Source organism: Felis catus, chromosome C1 (assembly GCF_018350175.1).
Source record: "Felis catus isolate Fca126 chromosome C1, F.catus_Fca126_mat1.0, whole genome shotgun sequence".
Taxonomy (NCBI): Eukaryota; Metazoa; Chordata; class Mammalia; order Carnivora; family Felidae; genus Felis; species Felis catus.
The window spans coordinates 194,212,041-194,237,101 of record NC_058375.1 but is presented as its reverse complement, the minus strand read 5'-3'; the positions used below and the strand labels follow the sequence as shown (position 1 = coordinate 194,237,101).

The following is a 25,061-nucleotide window of genomic DNA, read 5'->3' as shown; positions in this document are numbered from 1 at the left end:
AATGGAGAAGCCAGCTCAAGAGATTGGTTGCCAATAACAGTGGGGGGGAGGGGAAGTTCTAGAAACTCATTAGGTCTAATTGTTTACTCTTTCCGCCTCCATGCCCTTTGTAGTTTCTCTCCCCAGTGCAAGTGAGTGTTTCCTCACGCCTTTCTTCTAAAAGATCACGTGCTTTGCTCTGCTCACTAAAATGTGATGGAAGTGGCAATGTGTTAGTTCTGAGCCTAAACCCTAAACACATTCCTGCTTGTCTGGTGTGCCTGGACTATCAGTTCCATGAGAATACAGACCAACTGGTTGAAGTGGGTGAGAAACACGTGGAACTCAGTAATCCCAACCTACCCAAACCTTAAGTGAGGGCAACCAGTGTGCAGGACACAGGGCCACCTAGCAAAGCACACCCTCAATCAACCAATCCCCAGCTGACCTACAGCTCTAAAAGCAAAAATGATTATTATTTAAGTCACAACGAAAGGACTACGTTCAAAAAGGGAGTGAAAAGAAAGAAATGCCCTGGGCTTTCTCTTTTCCCACCCTCCTGCCTGTGGCTCCTATTCATCCAGAAGCCAGCTGGGAAGAAAGTACAAGTAAGGCAATACAGAAGGAACAGTCTCCCTTGTCACAAAGCAGGGCACAGATAGGTAGGGAAATCATATTAGGAATGGCAGGCAGTTAATTGAGAATGAGCAACATAATAGATATAGGAATCAGGAGTTAGTATTGGGTTTTGACTTGAAAGAAATTTTTTTCCAGGTTTCCTCCTTATGCCTTTCTTATTCATTCATTCATATTTTGTTTATTGAAAACGTTTGCAAGTTGGTAGACTTCTGTCCCATGCCACAGGACAGCCTTGGCTTGGGCAGTGGAGACCTTGACTTGTTTAACAGACGTATATGTGTAATACACACATGTTGACAGATTATCCAGTTAATAAACATTTATTGCAACTTATGGCACCTTATTGTTATATCTCTGTCTATATATAGAGATACATATACAGATACATAGATAGATAGATATAGATATACAGATAAATAGATAAATATATATATTTAAAAATCTATTATTCCTGGATGGATGATATAACATACTTTTAGGGTTGGAATGATGAAATTTGTTCTTAGAAAGTAAGATGCTATGATTTGAGAGGAAATTACATTTATAAGACTAGAAAAACCAAATAGCCGTGTATTTTACCAAAATGCTGTAAGAAAGGAGTTAGTATATTGTGGAGTCATATCCAGGATTGAAGAGCACCGTGATTTTTGTTTTATATAAGGCTATAAAAACTATTAAAAGATTTTGATAGATCTGCCTTTAAGATATCTTTTGCTTAAATATAGTTTTCTTATTTCCAGCTGAACTGGCCTTGCAAAACTGCAGGGATTATGACCAAGTTCAGGCCATTCATCTCCCACACACTGGTAATTATTTAATGTGGTGCAGCAGCATTGGGCCAGAAGGCACAGCATCCCAATCTTCAACTAGGAGCTTTTCAAAACCTGTTTTTCCTAGCTATTCATTTGAAGACTTTGTTTCTGTTGACTTATTTTCTGGGCATGTTGCCCACTTGGATTCATGCTTACATACTCAAATAACTACAGGTCTATTTTGGTTTGGGAGGTTGGAACCATGAATTTTACATCTATAATCACTGCATGGTACTGTAACGTCAAAAGTCTTTGAAAAAAAATAAACAAGTAAAGTATCTATACATTTGAATAGGTTGCTGCTAACCAGAGCATTGTTTTCAAATATCAAGCCACCGTGAACAAAACTTAAATACAGAGAAAATAATATACTGAAATATGACTCTGTTGAATGTAAACTAAAATGATTAAAAATACAAAAAAGTAAATGGTATGATGATAATATAATAAATATACAGAGCATAAAAATACTTTACACAATTCTAAATGTCACATAATTCAGACTGCCTTTCAACTTTCACATCATCCAATGGTACTTAATACCAATGATTTCTAAAGATTAATCTTCTTTCATATAAATTGTAATCTTTTCATTAACTTTTCTTTTGGTAGGATTTATCCCACAATGCCTAGCATAGCATTGTCTTTCAGTTTATGATGGACATGTACTTAATAGATTAAACTTTAGTATTATTTGACTTTGAATAAAGTTAATTTTGGGATGCTCTAAGTCAGGGTCCAGGTTGTACTTACCAATTGGATAAGCTACCTCAGTTCCTTACATGATTGTAGAGATGTCCATATGGGGAAACAAAAGACGAACAAAGGAAGACCTAAGAACCTTGAACAACCTGAGATAACAAAGTCACAGAATTATGCAGAATTCAGGAGAATTCAGAAGCACTATGTACATGATACAAACAGTTTTTTCAAAGTATCTCCAACATTATTATATATTGAAATATTGAATAAACGTAAAGAAAAAATGGCCTATCATTCTTGTAGGATTTCATTTATCATGTACCCTTTTTACTCCAAAAAAAAATCACTAGGTAAAAGAAAACAATAAGTACCTAACTTTTGTTGAAATGGTGTCGTGTCTCAGGATCACATCCAGATTTTCTTTTTCTTCTTAGTATTTATGACTTCTTTCTTAAGATAAGCACTTTTGTATCTAGTGATGTTTGGATTCGTAACAGTGCTCAATAAGAAAATTCATCACAGGAATTGGCCAGAGGATTACACAGGGTAAAATTTTACCTTTTTGAAGTAGTTTTACTGATGTATGAGCTTGAAATATGTTTGGCCTTGTGGCCTCTTTTCTGTGATACTTATCCTTCCATAAAGTAATTGTCTTAATTTCTTAATGAGATGTGATGATGGAACTAATATTGCTGCTAAAGGAGTAAAAGTGCTTTCTTAGGGACAAGAATGAAAAAATTCCTTTCAGTAGTGAATCAATATATTTTCAATTTACAAGACATACTGCAGACTACAGTTCTGACATATCACACTTTCAAGGAATTGGAACTGATCTGAGAAGAGATCAGGGGCTCTTTTCAGTATTACCTATACAAATCTAAAGGGGTGTTTATTTTATTTACCAGACATAAGTTGCATGTCAAATAAATGCTGAGAAATTTTTATGTCTAATCTCCTATGCAAAATGAATCTTGATAGTTTCTGTAAGGACATAGTGAAAAACTTTATTCTTTTTCTGATGGGGGGCAAGTTTTCTCATTTCAATAATATTTTGACAGTAAATACTTCCGAGTGAGTCAATAAGAGGGAAGTATAACTTTTTGCAGAACAAAGCACATAGATTGATAGGAAACAGATTACAGTTTTTAATATCTGACTTTGCCATGTAGACATGCCTATGTGTCTCTTAGAGCCTCTGCCTTCTAATTCATTTTTCTTAAACCACAAGCAGCACTGTCTCAGTGTGCTGCACTGACTTCTACAAACCTTTACAAATTAACTAGAACTCTAGATAAAGAGTTACGAGAACTCTGCATTATCCATCAATCTCTGTATGTATAAATGGACATTATACACTTGGACAAAAATAATGGACAATTTGGTGCACACATTAAATCTTTATTTTTAGTGAGGACATTGGGAAATAAGTCATTTTTTTCATATAGCAATATTATAAAAAATATTTTCTCAAAGTAAATATATTTCTTAAAGGAAAATAAATGAAAGGATATACCAAACCTAGGTTTTTGATATGTATTTCTGCTGATGTAACATATGTTTTTAACAGACTTTAATTTTGCATTCCTGCGTGGCTCAGTCAGTTAAGCATCTGACTTTGACTCAGGTCCAGAACTCACAGTTCATAAGTTCAAATCCCACATCAGGTGATTTCCAATCCCCCATTGGGTGAACTCATGTCCCACTTCAGGTGAACATGAGCCTGCTTTGGGTGAGCCCTACTTCTCTTTCTCTCCTATCTATCTCTTCTCCCTCTCTCTGTCTCTCTCTGCCCCTCATGGGATTCTTTCTCTCCCTCTCTCTCTATCTCCCCCTCACTCATTTGCAACCTCTCTCTCTCGTAAAGAGCATATCAGTTTATATACTCACAAATAAATAAATATATAAATAGAGTTTAATTTTTAGAGAAGTTTTAGGTTCACAGTGAATTGAGTGGAGGTTACAGACGTGTCCCATATACCTCCTTCCCCTCCACATGCATAGCCTCCCCCATTACCAACATTTTCCACCAGAGTGCTACATTTGTTATAATTAATGAACCTGCATTGACACATAATTATCACCCAAACTCTATAGTTTACGTTGGGGTTCACTCTTAGTGTTGTACATTCTATGGATTTGGATAAACTTATAATGACATATACCTACCTTTATAGTATCATACTAAGTAGTTTCACTGACCTAAAAATCTTCTGTGCTCTACTTACTCATTCCTTCCTTCTCCCTTACCCCTGGCCACTACTGATACTTTTGCTATTTCCATAGTTTTGCCTTTTCCAGCATGTTATATTTTATAAATACATAGTATGTAACCTTTTTAGATTGGCTTATTTCTCCTAGGAATATGCTTGTAAGTTTCCTCCTTGTTTTTTCCTGGTTTGACAGCTCATTTTTTGATATTGAATAACATTGCATTGTCTGAATATATCAGTTTATCCATTCACCTACAGAGTAACATCTTGGTTGCATCCAAGTTTTGGCATTATGAATAAAGTTACTATGAACATCTGTGTGCAAGTTTCTGTGTGGATGTAAGTTTTTAATTCTTTTGAGTAAATACTAAGGAATACAATAGCTGGATCATTTGGTAAAAGTATATTTAATATTATAGAAACTGCTAAATTGTCTTCTAAAGTATCTGTACCATTTTGCACCACACTAGTAACGAATGAACATTTCTGTTGCTCTATATCATCACTAGTATTTGGTGTTGTCAGTGGTTTAGATTTGGACCATTTGTAGTTGTATATCATTGTTTTAATTTGTATTTCCTTGATGACATATGATGTGGAACATCTTTGCATATGCATAAATGGCCATCTATATATCTTTTGGGGGAGGGTAGATAAGTTTTCTGACCAATTTTTAAAGTGGGATTGTTTTCTTATTGCTGACCTTTAAGAGTTCTTTGTATATTTTTTGGATAATAATCCTTTATTAGATATGTCTCTTATAAAAGTTTTCTCCAAGTTAGAGGTTTGTCTTTTCATTCTTGACATTGTCTTTCACAGAATAGAAGTTTTTTTATATTTAAATTCAAGTTAGTTAACATATAGTATAGTGTTGGTTTCAGGAGTAGAATTTAGTGACTCATCACTTACATATAATATCCAGTGCACATCTCAACAAATGCCCTCCTTAATGCCCCTTACCCATTTAGCCCATCCCCCTACCCTCTTCCCCTCCACAACCCTCAGTTTGTTCTCTATATTTAAGAGTCTTTTATGGTTTGCCTCCTCTCTGTTTTTATCTTATTTTATTTTTCATTCCCTTCCCATATGTTCATCTGTTTTGTTTCTTAAATTCCACATATAAATGAAATAATATGGTATTTGTCTTTCCCTGACTGATTTCTCTTAGATACACTCTAGTCCCATCCACATTGTTGCGAATGGCAAGATTTCATTCTTTTTTATGTTTGAGTAATAGTCCATTGTACATATGTATACCACATATTCTTTATCCATTCATCAGTTAATGAACATTTGGGCTCTTTCCATAATTTGGCTACTGTTGATAGTGTTGCTATAAACATTGGGATGCATGTTCCCCTTTGAATCAGCATTTTTGTATCCTTTGGGTAAATACCTAGTGCAATTGCTGGGTCATAGGGTAGTTCTATTTTTAACTTTTTGAGGAACCTCCATAATGTTTTTCAGAGTGGCTACACCAGTTTGCATTCTTACCAACAGTGCAAAAGTGTTCCCTTTTCTTTGCATCCTTGCCAACATCTGTTCTTTCCTGAATTGTTAATTTTATCCATTCTGATAGGTGTGAGGTAGTCTCTGTGGTTTTGATTTGTATTTCCCTGATGATGAGTGATATTGAGCATCTTTTCATGTGTCTCTTAATCATCTGGATGTCTTCTTTGGAAAAGTGTCTACTCATGTCTTTTGCCCATTTCTTCACTGGAGTATTTGTTTTTTGGGGTGTTGAGTTTGATAAGTTCCTTATGGATTTTGGATATCAACCTTTTATCTGATATGTCATTTGCAAATATCTTCTCCCATTCCATGGGTTGCCTTTCAGTGTTGTTAATTGTTTCCTTCACTGTGTGAAGCTTTTTATCTTGTTGAGGTCTCAATAGTTCATTTCCGCTTTTGTTTCTCTTGCATCCAGAGACATATGTAGTAAGAAGTGGCTGCAACTGACGTCAAAGAGTTGCTACCTTTTTTCTCCTCTACGATTTTGATGGTTTCCTGTCTTACATTTAGGTTTTTCATCCACTCTGAGTTTATTTTTGTGTATGGTGTAAGAAAGTGATCCAATTTCATTCTTCTGCATGTCACTGTCCAGTTTTTCTAATATTATTTGCTGAAGAGACTGTATTTTTTTTCCATTGGATATTCTTTCCTGTTTGTTGAAGATTAGTTGGCCATACATTTGTGGGTCCATTTCTGGGTTCTCTATTCTGTTCCACTGATCTGTGTGTCTGTTTTTGTGCCAGTACCATGCTGTCTTGATGCTTACAGCTTTGTAATACAATTTGAAGTCTGGAATTGTGATGCCTCAGCTTTGGTTTTCTTTTTCAACATTACTTGGCTATTCAGAGTCTTTTCTGGTTCCATACAAATTTTAGGATTGTTTATTCTAACTCTGTGAAGAATAGGGATTGCATTTAATGTGCAGATTGCTTTGGAAATTATAGACATTTTAGCAGTATTTGTTCTCCCAATCCATGAACATGGAATGTTTTTCCATTTCTTTATTTCTTCTTCAATTTCTTTCATAAACTTTCTATGGTTTTCAGTGTACAGATCTTTTATTTCTTTGGTTAAATTTATTCCTACGTATTTCACGGGTTTTAGTGCAGTTGTAAATGGGATCTATTCTTTGATTTCTCTTTGTGTTGCTTCATTACTGGTGTATAGAAATGCAACCAATTTCTGTACATTGATTATATATTCTGTGACTTTTCTGAATTCATGGATCAGTTCTAGAAGTTGTTTTGGTGGAATCTTTTGGGTTTCCATGTAGAATATCATGTTGTCTGTGAAGAGTGAAAGTTTGACATCTTCCTTGCCAATATGTATGCCTTTAATTTCTTTTTGTTGTCTGATTTCTGGGGCTAGGACTTCCAGTACTATGTCGAACAACAGTAGTGAGAGTAAATATCCTTGTCATCAGAACAGAATTTTTTAAACTTTAGTGAAGTCCAGGTTACCAATTCTTTCTTTCATAGATCATGCCTTTGATGTTACATATAAAAAGTCATTGCCAATACTACTGTTATCTAGATTTTCTCCTATGTTATCTTCTAGGAGTTTTATAGTTTTGTGTTTTACATTTAAGTAAGCAATCCATTTTGAATACATTTTTGTGAGTAGTGTAAGGTCTGAATCTAGTTTACTTTTTTGCCTGTGGATGTCCAGTTGTTCGAGCACCATTTATTGAAAAGACCACCTTTGATCCATTGTATTACCCTTGATCCGTTGTCAAACATCAGTTGATTATACATAGGGGATCGATTTCTGGTCTGCCTATTCCACTGATTGGTTTATTTTTTCACTCATACCACACTGTCTTGATTACTGTAGCTTTACAGTAAGTTTTAAAATTGGGGAGTGTCAGTTCTACAACTCTCTTCTTCTTCAATGTTGTGTTGGCTATTCTGAGTCTTTTGCCTCTCCATATAAACTTCAGAATCAGTTTGTCAATATCCACAAAATAGCTTGCTGGGATTTTGACCGGAATTGCACTGAATCTATGGATCGAGTTGGGAAGAACTGACATCTTGATATTACTGTCTTCTTATCCATGGACATGAAATATCTTTCCATTTATTTAGTTATTCCTTGATTTCTTTAAATCCGTATTTGTAGTTTTCTTCATATATGCCTTATAGATATTATGTTAGATTTATACCTGAGTGTTTTTTTTTGATGATGATACAAATGGTAGTGTGCTTTTAACTTCAAATTCCACATTTTCATTGTTAACATATAGGAAAGTTATTGATGTTTGTGTATTAACCATATAACTTGCAACTCTGCTATAATCACTTATTAGTTCCAGGAGTTTTTTTTTTCTACATAGATAATCATGTCATCTGCAACCAAAGACAATTTTATTTTTTTTCTTTCCAATCTGTAAGCTTTTAATTTTCTTTTCTTGTCTTATTATATTAAGTAGGACTTCCAGTAAAACGTTGTAAGAAGGTATAAGAAAAAAAAAAAGGTTAGAGAGGGAGGGAATCAAAACATAAGAGACTCTTAAAAACTGAGAACAAACTGAGGGTTGATGGGGGTGAGAGGGAGGGGACGGTGGGTGATGAGTATTGAGGAGGGCACCTGTTGGGAGGAGCACTGGGCACTGTATGGAAACCAATTTGACAATAAATTTCATATTAAAAAAAAAGAAGTGGTGAGAGGGCACATCCTTTGGGAAGGGTATGAGGTAACTTAAGTTTTATTCTAGAACAGTTTTGTCCAAAACAAATATAATATGGTCCATATATGCAATTTAAAAGTAATGAAGAACAGGTGATTTTAAGAATATATTTAATTTCAGGGTGCCTGGGTGGCTTAGTTGGTTAAGCATCCAACTTTGGCTCAGGTCATGATCTCATGGTGTGTGAGTTTGAGTCTCACGTAAGGCTGTGTGCTGACAGCTCAGAGCCTGGAGCCTGCTTCAGATTCTGTGTCTCCCTCTCTCTCTCTCAAAAATAAATAAACATTAAAAAAAGAATATATCTAATTTAGTCCGATGTTTATCAATAACAATGATATAAAATATAATAGTGAGACACTGTATATTCTTTTTGTTGTTGTATTATCATATTACATAAAGTTGGTATGTAATGCTTATAGCACATCTCAGCTTAAATACTATATTTGCAACAGAAATACATTTTAATTTGTGCGTATTAAGTAAATCCCCTAATTCTTACACCAACATGGTATTATTAATATTGAAATGAAGGAGCATTGAATAAATTGCAAAGCAATTTTAAATTTTGTATATAGCAAAGCAGTCTTCCAACTTATCTTGCAGGTTTTGCAGCAAGTTTACATAATACTGCTGATAAAATTAAGATCTTCTATATACTAATGTTAGAAATTGTTTAAAATTATTTGTACTGATTTGTATTAAGCTATTTTAAACTCACTATAAATTTGGGGGCCTCTTTAAGAAGTCAAAAATAAGCTTTTACTTTCCTTGGAGCTTCAAATTTAGCTTGTTTATCTGTAGTGTGGTAGCAGTGAGAGAATAAGTTACATTACTGTATTTTTGGCCTTTGAATATTGAATATTTGTCAAGGATTCTTTTTGTTTCAAACAAATTTTGTATAACTCTTCTAAAGTTAACTAATGAATATTGGCAAATAACACAAGACCATTAAATAAATCATCTTCTATTTTTCAATAACTGCATAAACTAGGGATAATTTGCATGTATATACTGCACAATGTTAATCAGTGTATCCGAGGCATTTTGTACAGCTTCCTTTAGGGGGATAAATAAATATGGATCACACAGTGAAATGTTGCAATAAAGGCAACAGAAGCTCGTTCCTAAATTTCATAGACTGAAGCATCATCCACCAATGATTAAAAATTCGTATTTTCATATCGAGCTAAAATTTTTCTTCAATAGGTGTAAGAAATTTAAGTTTCTACATCATGAGTTCAGTATTCTAGGCGGCAAATCGACATGTCTCTATAAATATTGAGGTGCTGATGTATTTTGAGATGGAGGCAATCAGAGAACTTGAGAGGGTTGTGGACAGTGCTTAGCACACAGGTGTCGCACACCACACTACCCAGGGCCTGCCTTGGCTGGTGGCTCTTCTGGACAGCAGGGAACTTTGAGACCACTCCCCGAGGACCCAGGGCGCCCCAAGAGACAGCGGGTTGGAAGCGGGTAGAGTGGACAGAAGTAGAGACGGCGGGAGCTGCGGGTGGCGGCAGCAGCGCCCAGGGTCCGAGGCCCTCGGGTCCTCTGGGCTGCGGGACGCAGAGACTTTGAGGAGGAGCGCGAGCGTCCCCCCGCCCCTCCTGCCTCCACGCGGGGCGCGCCGGGATCGGGGGCGGGGGGGGGGGTGGTGGTCCGAGAGCGCCCCCCTCTCCCACGCGGGCCTCGCGGGGCGGTGAGTCAAGGCCGGGAGCCGAGCCGCTCTCCCCGGCAGACCCGACCGAGGCGCGGGCGGCGGCGCGCAGGACGGGGATCCGAGACGCGCTCCCGCCGCCCCAGCTGCGCCGCGCTCCCGGCCACAAGTTTGCCCCGCGTTGGCCAAGTTGCGAGTGGGGAGCCTCTCCGGGCTCCGGGGTGAGCGTCCGTCTTCTCGCTCGGGCTGGTCCGGGCATGGCCGGGCCGGGAGCCTCGCCCCACGTCTGGGGGTGGCTGCTGCTCGGAGGTTGCCTTCTCGTCGGAGCCCAGGTAAGAGTCCGTGCCCCGCGGCACCTGCTTCCCGGAGCCTCGCGGCGAGGCTTTAGGGAGACGGAGACCGAGGCGCGCTGGGCTCACGCTGACACATCCGGGCACACACACACACACACACACACACAGGGAGGAAGAAGAAAACGGGAGGAAAAACTTTGTGATGGTAGTGGAAAATATTGATTGTGTAGTAAAAAAAAAAAAAAAAAGAAAGAAAAAAGAAAGAAAAAGAAAAAAGTCAGTTTAGACGATGTGTGCGGGCTTATTTCACAGTGGAGCCTCTCCAATATGAAAATAACTGTTCATCCATAGATCCACTGAACCAAATAAAATGTCAGGTTTTCACTTACCTTTTTCGTTGAGTGAAAGAGTGTGACAAGTGATACTAGAGAAAGTTAATTCTGTGTTATTTCATTTTAGTTACTTCATGTTTTAACCACAGTACCATAGGGGGCGCGCTGAGACTGTCCAATGAAAGTCTAACGCGGCCAAGTCATTGATTCCTATACTGGTATGATCCAAAATAATACTGTATACACTTGGCTTTCAGATGATGAACGTTCAATTATTACAAAATACGACGCCCCCTTTAAACTACCTGTAAGTCCAGATAAGCTATTTCTACTAAAATAAAGGATCTTAGAGATCAAAAGTCTTTGGCTTTAACCAAAATATGGTCAGAGGTTTAAAATAGACTGATTCTAAAACCAACTCACTTGTGTTTGGTGTATTGGGTAACTACATGAGCAACAAATTTTTAAAAGTATAATTAACCTCACAATTAATTAATCTACTCTGAATTTTGCCCTGAGTTAGTGGGAGGAACATGAGTGCAGGGAAATCTATGTATCGATTTTGGTACTAAATTTACATGATAGTAGTAGAAAACAGATGGTCTTTAAAGCCTTTCTATTTCGTGAGAAACCTATAATAAATGTTTAAACACATTTCTTCCTATATGTGATGCAAATGAAGTATTGCCTTGTATGTTATTTATCAAATGTGTTCCAACTTACTTTTTCTAAGATAGTGGAAAGTCGTATTTTGTTGAGTAGAGAGAAATCACTACAGATTATATGTACAGTGTTTTGTATTGATAACCACAATTTGCTCCTAGCTTTAAATCAAACTATAGCTTTATATAAAACTATAGTTGTAAATTTGGGCGCCTGGGTGGCTCAGTTGGTTGAGCATCTGACTCTTGATTTCCAATCAGGTCATGATCTTACAGTTTGTGGGTTCAAGCCCTCTGTAGGCTCTGGACTGACGGTGAGGAGGCTGCTTGAGATTCTCTCTCTCCCTCTCTCTTTTTGCCCCCTCCCCTGCTTGCATGCACACTTTCTCTCAAAATAAATGAATAAACTTAAAAAAAAGAAAAATATAAAAAACTATAGTTGAAAATGACTATATTTGCATTAATAGCTTCAAACTGATGTATATTTATGGTTGTAACTTGTAAATTATTTAAAATGATAATTTTTGATGACATACAAAATGTGATCAAGTGTTTGGTGCTTCAAAAAAATCTAAATGCTAAATTAAACGTGTTTACTTATTTATTTTTTTAATATGAAATTTATTGTCAAATGGGTTTCCATACAACACCCAGAGCTCATCCCAACAGTTGCCCTCCTCAATACCCATCACCCACCCTCCCCTCCCTCCCACCCTCCATCAATCCTCAGTTTGTTCTCAGTTTTTTAAATTTTTTTTTTTCAACGTTTATTTATTTTGGGGACAGAGAGAGACAGAGCATGAACGGGTGAGGGGCAGAGAGAGGGAGAGACACAGAAACGGAAACAGGCTCCAGGCTCTGAACCATCAGCCCAGAGCCTGACACGGGGCTCGAACTCACGGACCGCGAGATCGTGACCTGGCTGAAGTCGGACGCTTAACCGACTGCGCCACCCAGGCGCCCCTGTTCTCAGTTTTTAAGAGTCTCTTATGGTTTGGCTCTCTCCCTCTTTTTTTTTCTTCCCCTCCCCCATGGACTTCTGTTAAGTTTCTCAGGATCCACAAAAGAGTGAAAACATATGGTATCTGTCTTTCTCTGCCTGACATATTTCACTTAGCATAACACTCTCCAGTTCCATCCACGTGGCTACAAAAGGCCATATTTCATTCTTTCTCACTGCCACATAGTATTCCATTGTGCATATAAACCACAATTTCTTTATCCATTCATCAGTTGATGGACATTTAGGCTCTTTCCATAATTTGGCTATTGTTGAGAGTGCTGCTAGAAACATTGGGGTACAGGTGCCTCAATGCATCAGCACTCCTGTATCCTTTGGGTCAATTCCTAGCAGTGCTATTGCTGGGTCATAGGGTAGATCTATTTTTAATTTTTTGAGGAACCTCCACACTGTTTTCCAGAGCAGCTGCACCAGTTTGCATTCCCACCAACAGTACAAGAGGGTTCCCTTTTCTCCACATCCTCTCCAGCATCTATAGTCTCCTGATTTGTTCATTTTGGCCACTCTGACTGGCGGGAGGTGATACCTGAGTGTGGTTTTGATTTGTATTTCCCTGATGAGGAGTGACGTTGAACATCTTTTTCATGTGCCTGTTGGCCATCCGGATGTCTTCTTTAGAGAAGTGTCTATTCATGTTTTCTGCCCGTTTCTTCACTGGAATATTTGTTTTTCGGGTGTGGAGTTTGGTGAGCTCTTTATAGATTTTGGATACTAGCCCTTTGTCCGATATGTCATTTGCAAATATCTTTTCCCATTCCGTTGGTTGCCTTTTAGTTTTGTTGATTGTTTCCTTTGCTGTGCAGAAGCTTTTTATTTTCATGAGGTCCCAATAGTTCATTTTTGCTTTTAATTCCCTTGCCCTTGGGGATGTGTCAAGTAAGAAATTGCTGCGGCTGAGGTCAGAAAGGTTTTTTCCTGCTTTCTCCTCTAGGGTCTTGATGGTTTCCTGTCTCATATTCAGGTCCTTTATGCCTTTTGAGTTTATTTTTGTGAATGGTGTAAGAAAGTGGTCTAGTTTCATCCTTCTGCACATTGCTGTCCAGTTCTCCCAGCACCATTTGTTAAAGAGACAGACTGTCTTTTTTCCATTGGATATTCTTTCGTGCTTTGTCAAAGATTAGTTGGCCATACTTTTGTGGGTATAATTCTGGGGTTTCTATTCTGTTCCATTGGTCTATGTGTCTTTTTTTGTGCCAATACCATGCTGTCTTGAAGATTACAGCTTTGTAGTAGAGGCTAAAGTCTGGGATTGTGATGCCTCCTGCTTTGGTCTTCTTCTTCAAAATTACTTTGGCTATTCAGGGCCTTTTGTGGTTCCATATGAATTTTAGGATTGCTTGTTCTACCTTTGAGAAGAATGCTGGTGCAATTTTGATTGGGATTGCATTAAATGTGTAGATAGCTTTGGGTAGTATTGACATTTTAACAATATTTATTCTTCCCATCCATGAGCATGGAATGTTTTTCCATTTCTTTATATCTTCTTCCATTTCTTTCATAAGGTTTCTGTAGTTTTCAGCATACAGATCTTATGCATCTTTGGTTAGGTTTATTCCTAGGTATTTTATGCTTCTTGGTGCAATTGTGAATGGGATCAGATTCTTTATTTGTCTTTCTGTTGCTTCATTATTAGTGTATAAGAATGCAACTGACTTCTGTACATTGATTTTGTATCCTGCGACTTTGCTGAATTCATGTATCCATTCTAGCAGACTTTTGGTGGAGTCTGTTGGGTTTTCCATGTATAATATCATGTCATCTGCAAAAAGCGAAAGTTTGACTTCATCATTGCCAATTTTGATGCCTTTGATTTCCTTTTGTTGTCTGATTGCTGATGCTAGCACTTCCAACACTATGTTAAACAACAGCGGTGAGAGTGGACATCCTTGTCGTGTTCCTGATCTCAGGGAAAAAGCTCTCAGTTTTTCCCCACTGAGGATGATATTAGCTGTGGGCTTTTCATAAATGGCTTTTGTGATGTGTAAGTAGGTTCCTTCTATCCCGACTTTCTGGAGGGTTTTTATTAAGAAAGGATGCTGAATTTTGTCAAATGCTTTTTCTGCATCGATTGACAGGATCATATGGTTCTTATCTTTTCTTTTATTAATGTGATGTATCACATTGATTGATTTGTGCATGTTGAAGCAGCCCTGCAGCCCAGGAATGAATCCCACTTGATCATGGTGAATAATTCTTTTTTATAGGCTGTTGAATTCGATTTGCTAGTATCTTATTGAGAAATTTTGCATCCATATTCATCAGGGATATTGGCCTATAGTTCTCTTTTTTTACTGGGTCTCTGTCTGGTTTAGGAATCAAAGTAATTCTGGCTTCATAGAATGAGTCTGGAAGTTTTCCTTCCCTTTCTATTTTTTGGAATAGCTTGAGAAGGATAGGCATTATTTCTGCTTTAAATGTCTGGTAGAATTTCCCTGGGAAGCCATCTGGTCCTGGACTGTTATTTGTTGGGAGATTTTTGATAACCGATTCAATTTCTTTGCTGGTTACATGTCTGTTCAAGCTTTCTATTTCTCCCTGTTTGAGTTTTGGAAGTGTGTGGGTTTTTAGGAATTTGTCCATTTCTTCCAGGTTGTCCAGTTTGTTGGCATATAATTTTTCATAGTATTCCCTGATAATTGATTGTATTTCTGAGGGATTGGTTGTAATAATTCCATTTTCATTCATGATTTTATCTATTTAGGTCATCTCTCTTTTCTTTTTGAGAAGCCTGGCTAGAGGTTTATCAATTTTGTTTATGTTTTCAAAAAACCAACTCTTGGTTTCATTGATCTGCTCTACAGTTTTTTTAGATTCTATATTGTTTATTTATGCTCTGATCTTTATTATTTCTCTTCTTCTGCAGGGTTTGGGGTGTCTTTGCTGTTCTGCTTCTATTTCCTTTAGTTGTGCTGTTAGATTTTGTATTTGGGATTTTTCTTGTTTCTTGAGATAGGCCTGGATTGCAATGTATTTTCCTCTCAGGACTGCCTTCACTGCATCCCAAAGGGTTTGTATTGTTGTATTTTCATTTTCATTTGTTTCCATATATTTCTTAATTTCTTCTCTAATTGCCTGGTTGACCCACTCATTCGTTAGTAGGGTGTTCTTTAACCTCCATGCTTTTGGAGGTTTTTCAGACTTTTTCCTGTGGTTGATATCAAGCTTCATAGCATTGTGGTCTGAAAGTATGCATGGTATGATCTCAATTCTTGTATACTTAAGAAGGGCTGTTTTGTGACCCAGTATGTGATCTATCTTGGAGAATGTTCCATGTGCACTCGAGAAGAAAGTATATTCTGTTGCTTTGGGATGCAGAGTTCTAAATATATCTGTCAAGTCCATCTGATCCAATGTATCATTCAGGGCCTTTGTTTCTTTATTGATCCTGTGTCTAGATGATCTATCCATTGTTGTAAGTGGAGTATTAAAGTCCCTTGCAATTACCACATTCTTATCAATAAGGTTGCTTATGTTTGTAATTGTTTTATATATTTGGGGGCTCCCGAATTTGGCACATAGACATTTATAATTGTTAGCTCTTCCTGATGGATAGACCCTATGATTATTATATAAAGCCCTTCTTCATCTCTTGTTACAGCCTTTAATTTAAAGTCTAGTTTGTCTGATATAAGGATGGCTACTCCAGCTTTCTTTTGACTTCCAGTGGCATGATAGATGGTTCTCCAACTCCTCACTTTCAATCTGAAGGTGTCCTCAGGTCTAAAATGAGTCTCTTGTAGACAGCAAATAGATAGGTCTTGTTTTTTTTTATCCATTCTGTTATCCTGTGTCTTTTGGTTGGAGCATTTAGTCCATTTACATTCAGTGTTATTATAGAACGATATGGGTTTAGAGTCATTGTGATGTCTGTAGGTTTCCTGCTTGTAGTGATGTCTCTGGTACTTTGTGGTCCTTGCAACATTTCACTCACAGAATCCCCCTTAGGATCTCTTGTAGGGCTGGTTTAGTGGTGATGAATTCCTTCAGTTTTTGTTTGTTTGGGAAGACCTTGATCTCTCCTTCTATTCTAAGTGACAGACTTGCTGGATAAAAGATTTTCAGCTGCATATTTTTTCTGTTCCCTACATTGAAGATTTCCTGCCATTCCTTTCTGGCCTGCCAAATTTCAGTAGATAGATCCGTCACTAGTCTTATCGGTCTCCCTTTATATGTTAGAGCATGTTTATCCCTAGCTGCTTTCAGAATTTTCTCTTTATCCTTGTATTTTGCCAGTTTCACTATGATATGTCGTGCAAAAGATCGATTCAAGTTACCTCTGAAGGGAGTTCTCTGTGCCTCTTGGATTTCAATGCCTTTTTCCTTCCCCACATAGGGAAGTTCTCAGCTATGATTTCTTCAAGTACACCTTCAGCACCTTTCCCTCTCTCTTTCTCTTCTGGAATCCCAATTATGTGTATATTATTATGTTTAATTGTGTCACTTAGTTCTCTAATTCTCTCTTCATACTCCTGGATTTTTTTAATCTCTGTTTTTCTCAGCTTCCTCATTTTCCATAATTTTATCTTCTAATTCACCCATTCTCTCCTCTGCCTCTTCAATCCGAGCTGTGGTCACATCCATTTTATTTTGCAGCTAATTTATAGCATTCTTTAGCTCCTCCCGACTGTTTCTTAGTCCCTTGATCTCTGTAGTAGATCTCTGTAGTAGATGGGACATCCAACATTTCTCTGTTAAAAAAATGATGAAAAAAAGTATCTTTTTGTTTTCAATATGTATATTGCTTACTTCATTTTTTTCCTAGTCTTATTGTATTGGTAAGGCTCAGTACAGTGTTGAAAGGTAGTGGTTACAAATGTGAAGTCTTACTTTAATACAGAATATCTAAAGTTCATTTATGAAATGTATTTTGCATAACTATTTGGTAGGTATCATATCCTTTATAATCGTGATGATTTGACTAAATGTAATAAGAATTTTGAATCACCAGAAGAGATATAATTTTGCATTTAAAATTTACAAAATTTAACTAAAAATTACAAAGAATATACCATTAATTTTGAACATATGTAAATAAGTGATATGGGCCTCCTCATCCATATTTTGGGCAGAGCAAGAAATGACCCTTCATAACTTGCTCAATGTGACTGGCATCTAGCAGACGCCCATCAAATGTTAGATGATGTCTGTCTGGCTGTAACTATAAAAGCCATTATATACTTCAAGTTGACAGTTCTCAGCCAACAGGTCAGAACTCTTGATAAGGAAGAGAGGCAAACTGGTCACTTGAATTATTTATATGGTTAGATTGCCTGTTTCCTATGAGGGAAAGTTTTGAGCTGCTTGTCTTGCAATGTACTTGGACCAATTGAATGGGCATGAGATACTTCTGAGCTTGCAAATGTGTCTGCTTACACTAAAAGAAAACATGGTTTCTATAGTTGCAAAAAATACTCATACATATAAGTGGGTTCCAAAATGTAACTTCTAGTGTCATCACATATTCTGGCAGCTCATTTCCTGGATGAGTATCTGCACGATATAAAAGCCTTCAATAGCCTGTGGTTGTCACACATGCAAAACTTGAGTGCATTTTTTTCATATTGACTAACGTGGCCTAGAGCTATGTGAAAGTCTAAAGACATCTCAAGTGAAAACAATGCATGAGAAATTCTGTGGTTCTTTTTCTGCAAGATAAAAAATGTCTACTAAATCCATTTCAAGTATATCACAGAACGCCATTACCCAGCAGATTGGTCACATATTTGTAATGGCATTCTGTCTGTAGGCTTATTGCCTTTGAGAACACACACAGAAGTTGTTATATAGTTTCTTGTATCGCAAGTACTTGAGAATGTATCATGCCTCCTAAACTAGCTTGATGGTTATAACTTTGGCATTGTCCATCACCTTCTGCCATGGTGCCCCCAGGAACATTTTTGCATGCGTTTGTGGAACAAATGAACTCAATAGTCCTTGCTGATGCACCAGTAGAATTTGGTCCAGAATGTAGTTGAATAACTGGCTAATGGATTTTCCACTCTTAAAATTCTTTTTTTCCTAGGTCATTTTATTTTCAAAACAACACATTGACTGAGATGCTGAGCACAATATTTATTGTGAATGTCCGGTGAGTGAGCCATGACCCATACCCCAGAGGAGCTCAGGGGAGGACATAGATGAATTGACACTAATGGCAAGATGTGCCCTTTGCTGCCACCCTTGACTTCGGTGTCACTCTCCTTTTCCTTGTCCTTAATGTTTATCATTTATGTGTTTCTATAACTTAATTCCATGTGTGTGTGCACAGTGGATGTTATGCTTAAACCAGAGATGAAAAGGCCTACTTGATATATGTTAGGTCTTTCAGTATTTTAAATACTGTTGCTAAAATGGAAATTCATGTTTATACCACCTCTAAAAGATGTAGTCTCCTTGTGAAGGGAATTGGCCAGCAGCCTCCTTCATGTTAGATTTCTTCTCTTTGTATCTCTCCCCTCACCAAGTCTGTTCCAAAAGTTGTTCCCCAATTTGCAAATACAACCGTGTTGTCCTGTCTGAACGAATATCTCCTTGCCCCAGGAAGATCTCACAAACTTTAACCCCTTGAAACACCTTTGTTTTTACAAGATGTTTAAGATTATATATTCAATTTATCACATTCCTTTCTGCTTTCCTGATTTTCTCTGATGTTATCTCTAATGTCCAAGAACAAATCCACCCTTTGCAACTTCTTTTTGGTTCATATCCAGATGTATTTTTATGACTATAACCGTTTATCAGAAATTAGGAATGCCAAGCTTTCATTCCAACTTTTACTCCATTGTTGAGTGACCATAGCAAGCAGTTCAAAATCCCAGGACTTCTTGGCCAGTGTTCTCCTGTGTGTGGTTCTTAAGACACATGTGGGATAGTTATGGACAATGAGGAATTGAGATTCTAATTTTTCACTTTGGATGACTTTGCCTTATTGTTTTTGCCCCAAATCAGCCTCCACATTGCACATTTGCTATAAAAGGGAGTTTCCACCAAACTACTGTTACTTTCCAGATGCTCACAGCCATGTTAAATACCAAAAAAATGGAAATCAGCGTCTCATCCAGTTTACTAAGGGAAACATTTTGGAAGCCTGGAGTAGTTGCACTTGTTACTTATGGTCATAATGGCAGATCCTACAGCCTGTCTATGTTGGCTTGGGGCTTGGTTCTCTGTTACTTCAAATTCTAAGTACCAAAGGCCTGAAGGATGTGATCTTTATGGGTTATTTGTCACATCTTGTCAGAAAAGTACACTGATGCAGGCACTACTTTGGAAATACCCAAACAATCAGGAAATAGTAAAAATTTACAAAATAAGAATCCAGAAAAACTGGATTGTGGATAATAAACCTGCTACAACCTTTAAATAAGATCTAATATTCACACTCCATCTGACCATCATCTAGGCATAAAACTTTAAAAAAAAATTTTAATGTTTATTTTTGAGAGAGAGACAAAGCACGAAGAGGGAAGGGCAGAGAGAGAGGGAGACACAGAATCTGAAGCAGGCTCCAGGCTATGAGCTGTCAGCACAGAGCCTGTCACGGGGCTCGAACCCATGAACCGTGGGATCATGACCTGAGCCATGAACCGTGAGATCACGACCTGAGCCAAAGTCAGACGCTCAACCCACTGAGTCACCCAGGCACCTCTAGGCATAAAACTTTTAAGAACTACAGTTCTTGGCAAATGAAGGGTATAAGAACTTTTCTTATAAAATTTTCTTTTCCTAAAAATTAGAGCTCACTGACTTTCATTGTGGGGTGTGGGCCACTTTGAAATCTCTTGTGATGAGACAGCTAAAGTTGTCTTTTGTTATGCCAGTGAGGCAACTTTTGGACTGGGCTTATGGATGGGAACTGGTTGCCAGTTGAGCTAATCATGTAATCACATGATCAGACACGCAGTTGAAACTTCAAGGCCCCCCTGTCCCCACCACCACCAACACCACCTCTGGGACAAGAGAGAGGCTGGAGATTGAGTTCTATCACCAGTGACCAATGATTTCATTAATATGTTTATGTAATGAAACCCAAAACCCAAGAGAACTACTCAGGAGAGCTTCCAGGCTGGTGAACATGTGGAGGTACAAGGCGAATGGCTCCCTCAGAAAGGGCATGGAGGCTTGGTGCCCTTTCCCCACTCTTTGCATCTCTTCTATCTGCCTCTTCCTAAGTTGTATCTCTTCATAATAAACCAGTAATCTAGTCAGCAAAATGTTTCTCTGAGTTCTGTGAACCACTCTGGCAAATGAATTGAACCCACAGAGCTGGTTGACCTATAACCAGTTGAATAGAAGCACAGGTGACAATCTGGGGCCAGAGGGCAGTCTAGTCTTGTAGGACTGAGCCTTTAAACAATGGGACTTGGTGCTATCTCCAGGTAGACAGTAGGACTCCCCTACTCCCAGGTAGACAGTAGGACAGTAGGACTCTCCCAGTGTCAGAGAACTGCTTAGTGGTTTAGGAAACTATCCTGTCACACATTGGAATTGGTGACAGAATCATAATTGGGTACAGAACTTTCAGTGACTCTCTTCAGGAGAGGATAATTGCCAAGGGCAGAGCTGTTGGTGGTCAGTACTCCCCCAAAATGGGGGTGATAAACCTTCTGTCCTGAAGAGGATATTTCTATAAATTCTTGGGACAATAATTATAGTGGTTTTAGGTTGAAAGTGTGACAATTATTTGTTGCACATTCCACCTTTTATCTATTCACAATTGAGTGAAATTTTCTGGGAACTAAGAAAATTCATCTTTTGAGTATGAGAGTGATTTCTCTATCAAGAAAATTTGTTGTATTTTATTTTAATGACAATAAAAGTAACTTTTTATTCCACTATACTTAGGAAAGTCTTACAATTTTCTCAGTTGTTCTTGTATTCTAACTATTTAAAAAATTATTTCAGAAATAATTACAACAGTTCCCTTATTGCAATGGGTCAGTTAATAATATGGAGCTCAGAACCCATTAACCCTTCATACTTTTGGTTCTTTTAAGTTATTTTTCTCCTTTTTTTCTTTAAGCATCAGCCTATAACCAATTGCATAAAATATTTTTGAGAGACTTAAAACATTATTTAATTCTCATTATCTGCTTTGCTGATTGATTCATTAAAGCTCTCATTACAGATGCTGGGGACATAGTGTTGGAGATTCCAGGTGAATTCATCAACACTCAGTCCTAGAAACTATGGTGGAAGTTGAATAGCTTGAACACATACATATATAAGGAAGAATATTTGAAAGGCACTTTATTTTGATTTTGTGAGAAGTAGAACAGAGGAAACAGCCCAGCCCATTCATTATTCTGACCTATAGAACTGTGACATAATCAATTTGCATCATTTTAAACCACTAAATTTGTGATGATTTGTTACAACAGAAAATATATATATTCTATAATTACTATATATATATATAATATGATTTATATAATTATATAATATATATATATATATTTCCAGGGTGATACCTTATCCATATTCAAATGGAATAGCATGAATGATTTGTTTCTCTACTTTGCCTCATTGTGGGAATTCAATTATTCAATCAGAAGCCTTAGAAGCCTTATAGACATGGTGTGAAAGCAGAATTTTATAAACAAAAAGACTTAGGAGAAGGAAGTCTGTGGAGTGTAATTTTATTTTGAGCATAAATTAAATATTTAAAGTCATATCTTTTCTTATCACCTATGTATCAAAACAAATCTAAATAAGCGTATTAAAATAAAATAATGCGCATGATAGCATGTAAAGCACTTAAGCCCATCTGCATGGATATTACCTTCTCTGGAAGACTGATGATACTCTGTTAGATTGAGTTAATCTCTTGAGTGAAGTTGAAAATAAAAAGGTGTGCGGTTGACTTGTGTTTGAACACATTAACACACATATGCACACAAACACATACACACACATTCACACACAAAGATTTCTACAAAACAAGTGTAACCCTCTTAGTACAGTTTTATAAAATTGAGCCTTGGATTAATTCAAGTAGTTATTTTAAATCAATATTGATGTGAAGAAAATCAAGGAATGATTCAGACCATAACTAACATTTTTTCCCCTACCTCCTGTAACTCAGTGTCTTTGTGAGGCAAAACGCAATGGTGATTAGCAAAAGTGGATGAACATATACAGGAAAAATTCAAAATTTAATAGAGAAGTAAATTTGCTGATTCTTTTTCAGTTTATGCAGATGTCCAATATGCATTAAATTAAAAAATTGACTTTTCTGTTTATGTATTTTGGTATAAATTACACATTATTTATTGTATAATATAATAACAATCCTATGTTTTAAGTCTGAAGCCACTACTTTCTTTTTGACTTTTCCCAGCAAGTACTCACCATCCCTGAGCCTCTTTCCTCATGTGCAATGGAAACCTTGAAAGAATGGTGTCTGGAAGAAATGAGACAACAGGTGCAAAAGCCAGAGCACGTCCAGTATCTGTGCTCAATGGGCAGCTGCTTCATTTAGAGAGAGAGCCTTTCTCGTTATACATACTCATCTAGGTACTTAAAAAGAAAAAGTGAAAGATGAATAAGACATGTCCCCAGCTTTGGAAGAACCCACAATCTAGCAGATGGGACAGAAAACCAATCAGAGCATTAGAGTAAAGCAGATAAGTGCCAGGAGGGGGTGTATATACAAAGTGCTGTGGGGATGTGGGAGAGAAGATTGCTTTAGCTTCAGGCAAAGTCAAAGAGGTTTTAAAGGAATGATGTTTCACAAATCAATCAATGTGATACATCACATTAATAAAAGAAAAGATAAGAACCATATGATCCTGTCAATCGATGCAGAAAAAGCATTTGACAAAATTCAGCATCCTTTCTTAATAAAAACCCTCGAAAAAGTCGGGATAGAAGGAACATACTTAAACATCATAAAAGCCATTTATGAAAAGCCCACAGCTAATATCATCCTCAGTGGGGAAAAACTGAGAGCTTTCCCCCTGAGATCAGGAACACACAGGGATGTCCACTCTCACTGCTGTTGTTTAACATAGTGTTGGAAGTTCTAGCATCAGCAATCAGACAACAAAAGGAAATCAAAGGCATCAAAATTGGCAATGATGAAGTCAAGCTTTCACTTTTTGCAGATGACATGATATTATACATGGAAAACCCGATAGACTCCACCAAAAGTCTTCTAGAACTGATACATGAATTCAGCAAAGTCGCAGGATACAAAATCAATGTACAGAAATCAGTTGCATTCTTATACACTAATAATGAAGCAACAGAAAGACAAATAAAGAAACTGATCCCATTCACAATTGCACCAAGAAGCATAAAATACCTAGGAATAAACTTAACCAAACATGTAAAAGATCTGTATGCTGAAAACTATAGAAAGCTTATGAAGGAAATTGAAGAAGATATAAAGAAATGGAAAAACATTCCATGCTCATGGATGGGAAGAATAAATATTGTTAAAATGTCAATACTACCCAAAGCTATCTACACATTCAATGCAATCCCAATCAAAATTGCACCAGCATTCTTCTCAAAGGTAGAACAAGCAATCCTAAAATTCATATGGAACCACAAAAGGCCCTGAATAGCCAAAGTAATTTTGAAGAAGACCAAAGCAGGAGGCATCACAATCCCAGGCTTTAGCCTCTACTACAAAGCTGTAATCATCAAGACAGCATGGTATTGGCACAAAAAAAGACACATAGACCGGAACAGAACAGAAACCCCAGAATTATGCCCACAAAAGTATGGCCAACTAATCTTTGACAAAGCACAAAAGAATATCCAGTGGAAAAAAGACAGTCTGTCTCTTTAACAAATGGTGCTGGGAGAACTGGACAGCAACGTGCAGAAGGATGAAACTAGACCACTTTCTTACACCATTCACAAAAATAAACTCAAAATGCATAAAGGACCTGAATGTGAGACAGGAAACCATCAAGACCCTAGAGGAGAAAGCAGGAAAAAACCTTTCTGACCTCAGCCGCAGCAATTTCTTACTTGACACATCCCCAAAGGCAAGGGAATTAAAGAAAAAATGAACTATTGGGACCTCATGAAAATAAAAAGCTTGTGCACAGCAAAGGAAACAATCAACAAAACTAAAAGGCAACCAACGGAACGGGAAAAGATATTTGCAAATGACATATCGGACAAAGGGCTAGTATCCAAAATCTATAAAGAGCTCACCAAACTCCACACCCGAAAAACAAATAATCCAGTGAAGAAATCGGCAGAAAACATGTCTTCTCTAAAGAAGACATCCGGATGGCCAACAGGCACATGAAAAGATGTTCAACGTCACTCCTCATCAGGGAAATACAGATCAAAACCACACTGAGATACCACCTCACGCCGGTCAGAGTGGCTAAAATGAACAAATCAGGAGACTATAGATGCTGGAGAGGATGTGGAGAAACAGGAACCCTCTTGCACTGTTGGTGGGAATGCAAACTGGTGCAGCTGCTCTGGAAAACAGTGTGGAGGTTCCTCAAAAAATTAAAAATAGATCTACCCTATGACCCAGCAAGAGCACTGCTAGGATTTTACCCAAGGGATACAGGAGTGCTGATGC

At 37.4% G+C, this 25,061-nt stretch overlaps 1 long non-coding RNA gene across 1 annotated transcript; it reads left to right on the top strand.

Moving 5' to 3' along the window:
• Positions 1-9,732: 9,732 nt before the first annotated feature.
• On the top strand, positions 9,733-23,321 carry LOC123379257. Its single transcript, XR_006583512.1, has 3 exons — positions 9,733-10,529; positions 18,528-18,593; positions 22,845-23,321. It is a non-coding gene; the product is annotated as an uncharacterized LOC123379257 (long non-coding RNA).
• The last annotated feature ends 1,740 nt before the right edge of the window (positions 23,322-25,061 follow it).